Source organism: Pyxicephalus adspersus, chromosome 10 (genome assembly GCF_032062135.1).
Source record: "Pyxicephalus adspersus chromosome 10, UCB_Pads_2.0, whole genome shotgun sequence".
Taxonomy (NCBI): domain Eukaryota; kingdom Metazoa; phylum Chordata; class Amphibia; order Anura; family Pyxicephalidae; genus Pyxicephalus; species Pyxicephalus adspersus.
This window is the reverse complement of record NC_092867.1, coordinates 3,560,539-3,571,138: the sequence shown is the minus strand read 5'-3', so window position 1 is coordinate 3,571,138 and position 10,600 is coordinate 3,560,539. Positions and strand designations below refer to the sequence as shown.

Here is a 10,600-nt window from a genome sequence, read left to right as displayed (position 1 = left end):
TTGTGGTCTATGGGAAATAAATCTTTTGCTCAATACACAAGGATTGAAATTCATTTTAAAACATTCACCCAGAGAACAAAATACCCTAAGAACATTCAATCTTTTAAGCTGAAGATTTATCTTCTATAGACTTCAACTCAAACATCCAACTTGTCCAACTTGAAAATGAAGAACTGAACATCAGGGAATGTTTGCCCAACCTTTTAGACACTGGACCCAACCACATTAGCTAGCATAATGTTCTGTTTATCTGATTAATTAATGAAAAAAGGAAATAATGGATTTTTAAAAAAGAAAAAAATTGTGGAATAGTTCAGACAGATGGTGAGAGCAGGAATTTCCAAATGGCCCCCGGTGGTTCTCAGCTTGCCAGCCACTTGGTCGCCCCTGACCATGTGTCATCCAAGGTAGAAAGAAATATAGATGCTAGACTTCATCCTTTTAATAGATTGTCAATACTTATTCCTTTTATTGGGATAAGTATTGTCAATCTATTGAGAAATTGAAAAATGTTACTGTAGGAAATAAAATGAATAATGCACACATCTTGATTAAATGCACTAAGAATTAATTGTTATTTGTAGATCTCCTCTTCCTGAGGAAGCGGACATAGATTCCGCGAAACGCGTTGAAGTCGATGGAACACCCCATTTTGGAGAGGTTTCCACTAGCAGATTTACTGAGTGCTTCATAATCAGCAAATGTTTGATTTTATAATTTTGTATTGTGTGGTTTTATATAATGTTTGCAAATAAAATGTAATGTGATTTTATATCCTATTGTTATTTGGTTATACAAACCTGACCTTAACAATCCCTAAAAAATGTGGCTTCCTAAGGGAAACCAGACTGTGCTTTCTATGTATAGTACATTGGGATGTGGTCTTAGAGAATTTGAGTCCTGAAAGTTTACTAACTCCAGATATTTACATCCTTTTATTACATGAGAGGCCATAAGTCTACACGAGGAGGCAGGATTAGTTCTCAAAGGAAGTTGGAGGGAAGCAGTTGTAGGACCTCAATCTGGTAACAGGAAACCAAAAGGCAAGATAGTGGATATAGTGCACATGTGGATAGGTGGATAGGTTCTCAGCTATAGGCAATCACAACTACACAATGAGGCTTGAATTTGTAAGGATACAAGAATAAAAACTAATATTTACACTGCTACTTCTCTATTATTGCTGTGATAATTTGTTTTGTTGGCATGAACTGGACCTCTTCCATCCTTATGACCTCCATTAGTGATATCAGCCAATTCTCTGGTTGGAATACCTGATGGGACAAAAATCACATGATCAGACAAGTGGCAGTTTATGATGAGCACATAGACCGCTCCATTCCCTCAATCCTTAATCTGGAAGCTGGACTCATGCCATTTCAAAAGGAATTTTCTATGATTTTAGTTTTGAGTGAAATAATCCTTGCGGATCCCAACTTGAAGGTTCTAATTCAGCCCCTTTTTCCCAATTGTAATAAAAATACATCAGGCTGCACGGCTAAAGGTGAGCAGGGGCTGCTGCTATTTCTTTATTCTTCTTTATTCTTTCAAGTGACATTGCTGGACAAAATAAGCTGTGTGGGATACTGAAGTGGAGCACAGCATGGAATTGCCGACCCGCTAAGCATTTCCTAACAACATTAAAGTGGAAACAATCCCTGTGTATACTCACCTGTCCCCAGGTGCCGCCTTCTTGTTTCGATCTTTGGCTTTCGATTTAGACACTCTAAGAGTGTGCTCAGGCAGGTAAGTATGTAGGACATTGCTTGTCGTTTTCTGCAATAAAGACCCTGCCTGATTGCAAATTTGTAAAGTGGAACTTACTAAAGCATATTGGAAAACACAAAGGAATACACATGCACAATAATACAATCATAAAACACATCATACACTACCTTCCAGCAATACATAGGCTTCATAAATCTTACAAATGATCCTTTTGTAGCCTGCCCCCTCCCCCTACCTCTCCAAAAAACCCAATGTTTCAAAACCCCACTCAATCCATTTGTAGCCAAGGTGAAATATTGTTTTTTTTTTTCTACATAATGCAATGCCTTTGATCCATTTCATTCTTCTCCAGCAAGATCCCGAGGGCATAACCGTAGGAAGTTTGTGTCTTGTTTTCTTCTCTATGTTTCTGAACAGCTGAAAAACGACAAATTGCTGCGGATTAGGAAAAACAAACAATGGGATCTAAACACGGATGAGAAACGCCAAAAATAAACTCACTTTTATGACCAACGGCGCTATTATAAGATCAGATGCAGAATTTTATTTCATGTGTCCAAAGGAAACTTAAGCAAAAACAGATGAGGGGCCGGGGCAGAGAATATTGAGTGGCCCTGATATTGGTATCAAAGGTCTTATAAGGTAATCCTGGAGGATTTTTTGTTTTTATAAATCTGCCCCAAAAATTTGAAAACAATTGAAACATTGCAGGTGAAAAAATGTTTATAAAATGTTGTATTTTCATCTGATCTGAGACGTTGATTTGCTGAAAGGGAATCTGGGTAAGTTTTAAAAAGTTCAAAGTAAGCATTCAGTCTAACACAAACACTTTTTTTTATTATAGCCGCATGGGCATCAGAGTATTATGTCTGGAAATTAATTTTCGTGATCATTGGCAGTGACGAATGAATGAACATGCCTTGTTCTATGGAGAGAGTAAGGCAAGTGAGTAACCGCCAACAGTCTTCCCCTCCATAGGAGAGAACAGCAGCCGTTCTGATTGGTTGTATATCAATCCACTATGCCCCAGTAATACAATGATTAAAATTTGAATCAGACACCAGAATCTGTGTACAACGATCCCCCAACATCATTCATCAATCCGCCATGGACAAGCAAAACTGGTAGTCTTGGCTGATGATTATCCTTACAAAGTTTATTTTAAGACAGTAAACCCTTTATCTGATTAAGTTTAACTTTCTTATTGGCATCTGATTATACCATTGATAAAAAAAAAAAAAAAGAATTCCATTCACTAGAAGCTGACTCAGAAATAAATCAATAGCCTTCTTTATCATTGAGCTACAATGCAACCACAGCCCTTAAAATAGATTAAACGAAGGTTACATTGGCTGCACACCAAAGTTCTCACTCAGCAAATGAGTACTAGAATTAATTTTGATAAAAGAGACCATTACTTGAATTCAGTTATAATCTAATCCATGGAATTCTTTATCAATGGGCTGCAATGTAAACACAGCCCACTGGATAGAATGGGAGGAAGTAAACCAAGGACGTTGGAAAACCACCAATTACATCTGAAGGCTTTGCTTCTATGCCAATGTTCTCACTTGGGAAGGGAGTAGTAGAATTGATTTTGATAAAAGAGACCATCACTTGGATTCTAAGTCATAATCTAATCAATGGGTTTCTTTATCAATGGACTGCAATGTAATCACAGCCCGCTGGACAGACCCGGAGGAGGTAAACTGAGGACACTGGAAACACACCAATGTCATTTGAAGCTATTCCAATGCTAATGTTCTCACTCCGCATGTGAGTAGTAGATTGATTTTGATAAAGGAAACTATCACTTGGATTCTAAGTCATATTCTAATCAATAGGTTTCTTTATCAATATACCGCAATGTAATCACAGCCCACTGGACAGACTCGGAGGAGGTAAGCTGAGGACGTTGGAGACGCAACAACATCTAACAAATGTACTCAAGATAGCTCCTTTAGGTTAATGCAAATGGTTAGAATATGCCACATCCCTTTCAATCTAACATTGCAAGGCGCTTTGTTTTGGCTGGGTCATTGGCCTTGGGACTTTTAAAGCATATCATATTTTTTTAAACACCTCAAACAATATATTTGGAAATAATCCAACGATTTATTCATTTATAATTCATAAAACCTGGTTAAAAACATCACAAAAATCCAAAAGTTTGTACATATTAAATCCAGAGGATAGTACATAATGAATAGGCTAATGATATATCGACACGTTTCTCAGAACAAAGTCCGCTTCATCAGGAGTTCATTAGCTGCTATCAATAGAGATGTCTATTTTCTGGATAAATGAGTTGCAGGATCAGTCAATGCAGGTATCCTATATCAGGTTGGTACAGGCTATTAATGCAATCATTTCCAAACTAGTAATTTTCTATATTCATACGTAATCCAATGGTAAGTGGACGATTTGTTTCAAAAGGGACAGAACCCGTCCTATTAGGATTTGGTTCCAGGATAAGTTTGTTTCCCTGCTGATCCTCACACCATCACTTGAAGGCATTGCTTCCATTCCATTTTTTTTTTTTTTATAAAAAGACCATTAATTAGATTTTGATTTAGAAGAGAATGAATGAAAATTTCTACATATGGCCAAGTTAGGATCGAATACCCAAACTGAACAAGAGAAGAGGTACAGAAGAGTTTTTTCTGATGCATAAAGGTAATGACAGGTACTTCTTGGTGTGTGGAATGCCTATACAAGTTTTAAAAAGAAAAGTTCTGCTAAGGTCACTCATGGAGCAATAGTGCAAGTAGGACATCCTCCTTTAGGCAACAAGATTGAGCGTTGGATACATAAGCAATATACTGAAACACGTGACTTGAAAGCATGGGTATGCTTCATGTAATGAAGGGTATGTTCATGTCAAGGTGACTGGTATGGCAAAAACATAATCAAGTGCAGAATAATCCCAAAAATGTTTTAAAATGTGCAAAAAAAAGAGGAACTGAAAAAAAATAAATATATATAATTTCAACATATTAAGCCAAAAAGTTTTACAAAGTACTGAGTACAAGAAGTCCAAGGAAGCCAATTTATGCACCGTCATTGGGCTCCAAATTGTAAGATTGCTTTTTTTTATTAATATGTTGTTGATCATTTATTTTATTCCATTACAAAGTTTGAATGTCAAATCCTGCAAAGGGTAGCAGAGAAGATTTTGACAAATTCTCTCATCTCTATTAGTAAATAGCTCTCTTTATCTCATCCAAACCACTCTGGTGCTTCTATTACAAAGTCAACAATGACTGGCCTCGGTAATGTGCGGTTTTCATACGGTTTGATTTATTTGTTCTCTTACTGCACTGCCATTCGATCAATAACTCTGTCAGCTCCCAATTTGTCTGACATTTATTAAGATGCTGCACATTACCCCGGTGGAGTAATCACCCTGTTCCATCTCTTCTCTCAGATATCAAGCACATCCATGATGTATACATCTACTGTTCATAAGAAGGCAGCGCATCTGTAAAACGAGAGGGTCAGTTATGGTCATCGGTGAGATCAACGCAAGGGAATGGGGCAATCAACTCAACTTAGTATAGAGATGTAAGCTTGCCATTACAAGTAGCTATAATTCCAAAAAAGTGTGAGATCTGCATCTTCCCATTGGCCAGTGAGGTGGACCATTATAGTGATGAGCAGCCAATCAGTCCTTCTATCTGCAGCGGCCTAATGATATCAACTTAGCTTTGGCAAGGTCACGAGACTGAGGATCAATAATGGCATTTTTATTGATTCTCAAAGGTGTTAAGTTTATTTATTTATTTATTTTTTTCAAAGCAGAAATGCCTTATGCCTGCCAGCATAGTGCAAATAAAGACCCTTGTATTCTGTATGGAAGCAGTGGTCTCTTTGCAAAAGGTGTGGCACGCCCCCTGCTAAGTCACAGTTAAAGCTCTCCAATCAGAAAACATCATACTCCCCACTCATTGGCTGTGATGCAGGAGGGGGTGTGCCAAACTTCCACAAGGGTTCTTCTCTGCAGTCTTGTGGTTGCTTTAGAAAGAAGCACTAAGACACTGAAGACCTGAAATGTATTTAGCCACTTTAAACCTAAATTCAATTAGGCTCTGATTAGAAATAATGAATTACTTTGGAAAAAACTAACCGCTAAGAGAAAGCAATTAACGCAGGTGTGTCAAAAAACAATGGCTGAGTTGAGTGCAATTCATCTTCAAAGGGCCACTTAATGTCTTCACGTTACACATACTTACCTATGACCTGCCCACTCACCCATTAGGACCAGAGCTTGAAACATGTTAGATGGACAGCGCCATGTCCTACGGCTCACACATTTTAAGTCCTTCAACTCTTCCCACCAGCTCGCCATTGATTAATTGCCATGTTGTAATTCTCTCATTTATTCCGGATTATCCTCCTTACATTATGCAATGTAATGATCACAGGGAAGCGCTCATTAGCCAGTCCCATTTATCATCCTGTCTTATATATCACTGTGGGGAGGGAGTCATTTCCGTGTTTAATTCCCTGACATTATTACCCGTGTGATAATATACAAGGCTAATTTCCACTATAGATGGACTAAGAAGTCACTTTACAGAAATGTGATTGTAAGTTCTCCAGGGAGCCACCATCAAACGGTAATTGCTGAGCTCTGTATTGGAGACCAGGTCCGAGATAGATAAAGAGATGGATGGAGAGAGAGAAAATAATTGTTCCTCTGCTCTTTCTTTGCATTTCCTTTGTAAGTTGGAAGAATGAAAGGGAAAGTGTTGGGTGCTCCTACTAGAGAAAGGGCGCTCCTAATGGGTGTCACCAAAAAAGATGTTGCCTAGTTGTCCTATTAAGAGTCAGAGGACGGAGCGTTGGATCAAAGTCCTAGGAATGTGTTATAGCAAGGTATAGGCACAGCATGTGCACAGTAACAAGGTATATATGGGTTTTGATCACTTTTCGGCCATTTGGATCAAGTGTAGTATTGGTTCGGTGTTCAGGAAGGGAAACTACCCTACCATCCTTGTCCAGGGGGATGGTGGTGCTTCACTTTTCTATTAGGATCTCACTTTTTTATTAGGATCTCAGCCATCCTAATAGAAAAGTGAAGGAGTTTAGTTGTGTTAAATAGAATCCACCTGACAGAATGTGGGACAAAATGGGTTGCTCTTTAAGGGTAATAGACCCAGGTTCCACTCCTCTGGAAGGCAGGGCCAAAGGGGGCCAGGGACCTTTCCCAGAAGAAGCCCCCGGATAGACCAAATCCGTCTGGTAGGACAGAGAACCCAACAATCTCACCCACGGGCTTTGAAACGCTGAAGCCATGGTGTTTCGTACACCTAGGAGTGGTGCCACAAATCACTGTGGGAATTGCACCCCATTGAGATTGATCTGTGCACCGGGCACATTTAGCTTTACTAAGATTAAGTGTAGTATTGGTTCAGTGTTCAGGAGGGGGAACAACCCTACCACCCTTGTCCAGGGGGATGGTGGTGGTATAGCACCACCTGACAGAATGTGGGACCAGATGGGATGCTCTATAAGAGTAATGGACCCATGTTCAACCTCTCTGGAGGCAGGGCAAGAGGAGGCTAGGGACATTCCCAAAAAGAAGCCCTTGGATGGGCCAAGTCCAGCTGCTAAGACAGAGAACCCAACGATCTCATCCATGGGCTTGGAAGCGTTGAAGCCCAGGTGTTCTGCACCTCTAGGAGTGGTGCCAAAAATCACTGTGGGAATTGCACCAAATTGAGATTGATCTGTACACCGGGCACATTTAGCCTTTCTGTTTTAGCACTACTTTTTATTTAGAGCTGGCTCAGGGTAATTTTAAAGGGCAATTTTCGCAACCGTCAAAATTGTGTTATGCAATGTGCACTTATTTGTTAATTATTGCCACTAGTGTGTTCTTTGGTGTCACTGTGTGTTCACCTGTTGAATAGAGAGTGCTTGTTGCCTTCAGGCCCAGCCCTAATGTTTACAGGAGAACTCCCTAGCTTTATGGTTGGTTGCTCTCCATTAGTGGTAGAGCTCCCAACCTAGTACTTGGTGGGCCGGTTACGGCCAGCCCAAAAGGCCTGGAATCTGCCTAACTTTGGCCGGGTGGGTCAAGTTGACTCAATCCCCCTATATGGAGGGTTAGCCCCCAGGGGTATCAGGAATGTGAGGCTATTCCTCTTTATAGGAGGACAAAAAAGCACCCTAGTTTCTTGGTGTTTTATGCATCATTTTTTTTTTCAGTTCATCAGAGCTTTTTTTTCAGGAGCTGTTCACTGCAAACTTCACAAAATAAATATATATATGTGTTTTATTCACATATTTTAGCTCCTGCTCTTCCACTATTGATTCACACCATTTAGTAGACATGGGCCTTGTAAATGCACATTTAGCAGCCTACCGTGGGTCAACCAATCCTCCCCCCTCCAATCCAATTCAGCTATGGTGGAAAACATAGGGAAGAGGTCACACCATTACATCTCAGCGATCCTAATAGAAAAGTGAACGAGTTTAGTTGTGTTAAATAGAATCCTTACATCTCAGCACGCCCGGGATACAATGAAAAATACCTGACGACGTTTAATGCATTTTAAAGCCGTTTTTGATAGCTAAGTTTTGTCATTTAACAAAAAAAAAGAAAAAGAAAAGCTGCTCATTTATCTCCCTATTCCAGGCAATATAAAAGGGGAGCGAAAAATTGCAGCAAAAAAGAAAAAGCCACAATCAAAGCTTTACAAAAAAAGATTCAAAAGACGTAAATAAATCTGTATATTGCTTCAAATAATAACACGATAAAGGCAGGACGGGTAATTGTTAGTGCTTCACCATCAAATGAAATAGTAAATAATTACAGTTGGCAATCTTTTTTTTCGGTGCCATTCGTGTGGCCATCTAAAAAGAATCTATCCGGAGATAAAGCTTTATATGAAGAATACAATGGCGTCTGTTGAAGGAAACACTTTATCATACTTGTAACAAGTACACATTCTGAGATATTGCTGTGAAGTTTCCCTGAAAATTACTTCTCCTGTAAGCTCCACCCATTTGCTGCTCCATATTTTAGCTTTTTATAGACAGCTCTTTGTTTATCATCTATCTGTATACAAGTTTTTTTTCTTTTATCGAATCTCGCGATCCGTGCTAAAACACTCCCCGTGAACGGTAAAAAAGTGATAGTGCAAAAACACCACACAAAAAACGTGCACTGGGGTACTATTTGGAAAACCCCCCTCTAAAGAGGAAGGGCCACCCTTTTCTCCAAACCGAAGCTCCAGACGAGGGCTGGATACTAAGCCCACCCAGCCAAGCCGGAATGGACACACTTGCCCCCTGACCGAAGCCAGAGAGGGGCCTTTTCTCTCTGGGACCGCCAAGGCAGGTCCCAACAGATACCAAGCTGGGAGCTCTCCCGAAGAGAGACTCCCACTAAGGGAGAGCGCCTGGTTTTTAGGCCAAGGCATTCTCCCAAGACAAAAGGGCTAACCCATAAGGGAATAGCACCCTCTATCAAAAAGTGGCAGACAAATACCACACCAGTGACAGTGACAACATAAAAAAAATTTTAATAATAGATGTGCTCTGTGCATAACACACAGGGCAACAGATTTTAAAAATTGCCCATCTGCACTAGCCGCAGCTAATGCAGAAAAAGGCGATGTGCCAAATCAAGTATAAACAGTGACGTGACTGTGCATCTTAAAAATCAGTGGGGTCCCAAACCCAGTGATTTTAAGGTGCCCCTGGATCGCCACTCCAGGTGGTACGACACTGGAGCGAGATTCGGACCACTTGTCGGACTGATTGGTAAGGCCAAGTTTTCTCCATTCCCACCAGCGGGTCAGTCAAACCTAATGGAGCTACCTTATCAGGGCAGGCCCCATGCTCTTCCTCCGGGGGACAAGGCCGGCAGGTTTGCATAGGGCGGCCCCTTACAGAGCTACACCAAAGGTAGACCGTCCTTAACAGAGGTATTCGTGCACTGCATTCTTTCCCTGAATGCCAGTGCCTTTCCACCCTGAACACTGATAAGAACAGATACTACACTTGATCTTAGCCAAAAGGCCGATATCTGTATACAAGTGGTCTTGCTGAATGATGGAAATGGTTCATGGATATAAAAGTTTCCAGTGGATTGAGGTCATGGGTCCCAATGCCACTGGCAAACTACTTTGATAGGTGAGAAAGCCAGAATCAGGTGCACAACCCCACAAATCTTTGGAATTTTTGAATACCAGAATTCCTATATGACAGGTTCTCTTTTTTTTAAGGTGTTAGACTTTAAAGTTATTTTAAAGTTTAAAATATTTAACAGAAGTAGCAAGACACCAAGGTGAAACTGATTAATAATGTCCCTAGGAAGGGGTCAGCTCCATAATAAGACCATTGGGGATCTCCATAATGGGCATGATTTTGGAATGGGATGTCCAACATGGCCATATAGTTGTGATGGGTCAGGTGTTTACAAATTTTCATATATATATTCAATGAACAATAAAACTCAGGGCCCTTTGCAAGAGAGTTGCAATCAATCAGGCAACATGGTTTGGTTGGATAACTAGATAACGGGACTTTTAGAGGCCAACTCAGCAAATTCTCCAGAAATTTTTTAAATTTATAAAACTCACTTTATTTTCAATGACATTCTAAAATACATTATAACATTTAAAAACATTATTAGCACCAACATAAATCCCCTTCTGGAAACTGGAAAGTGAGGTATTCCAATCTCTCTACGCGTTTCACGGATACTTAGTCCGCTTCCTCAAGAGAAGGAGATCTAAAATGTAAACAACAATCAATAAATATTATATGACATCGATACTAAATCCGAGTTATAAAAAATCAACAATCAATCAATAATACATAAAATAAACATTTACAAAATAAATTCTTTGTCTCAAAA

The 10,600-nt window shown here is 39.8% G+C and overlaps 1 pseudogene; it reads right to left on the bottom strand.

Annotated features, from left to right (window-relative positions):
- Nucleotides 1-9,660: 9,660 nt before the first annotated feature.
- On the bottom strand, nucleotides 9,661-9,772 carry LOC140340175 (U2 spliceosomal RNA; annotated as a pseudogene).
- Nucleotides 9,773-10,600: the final 828 nt, after the last annotated feature.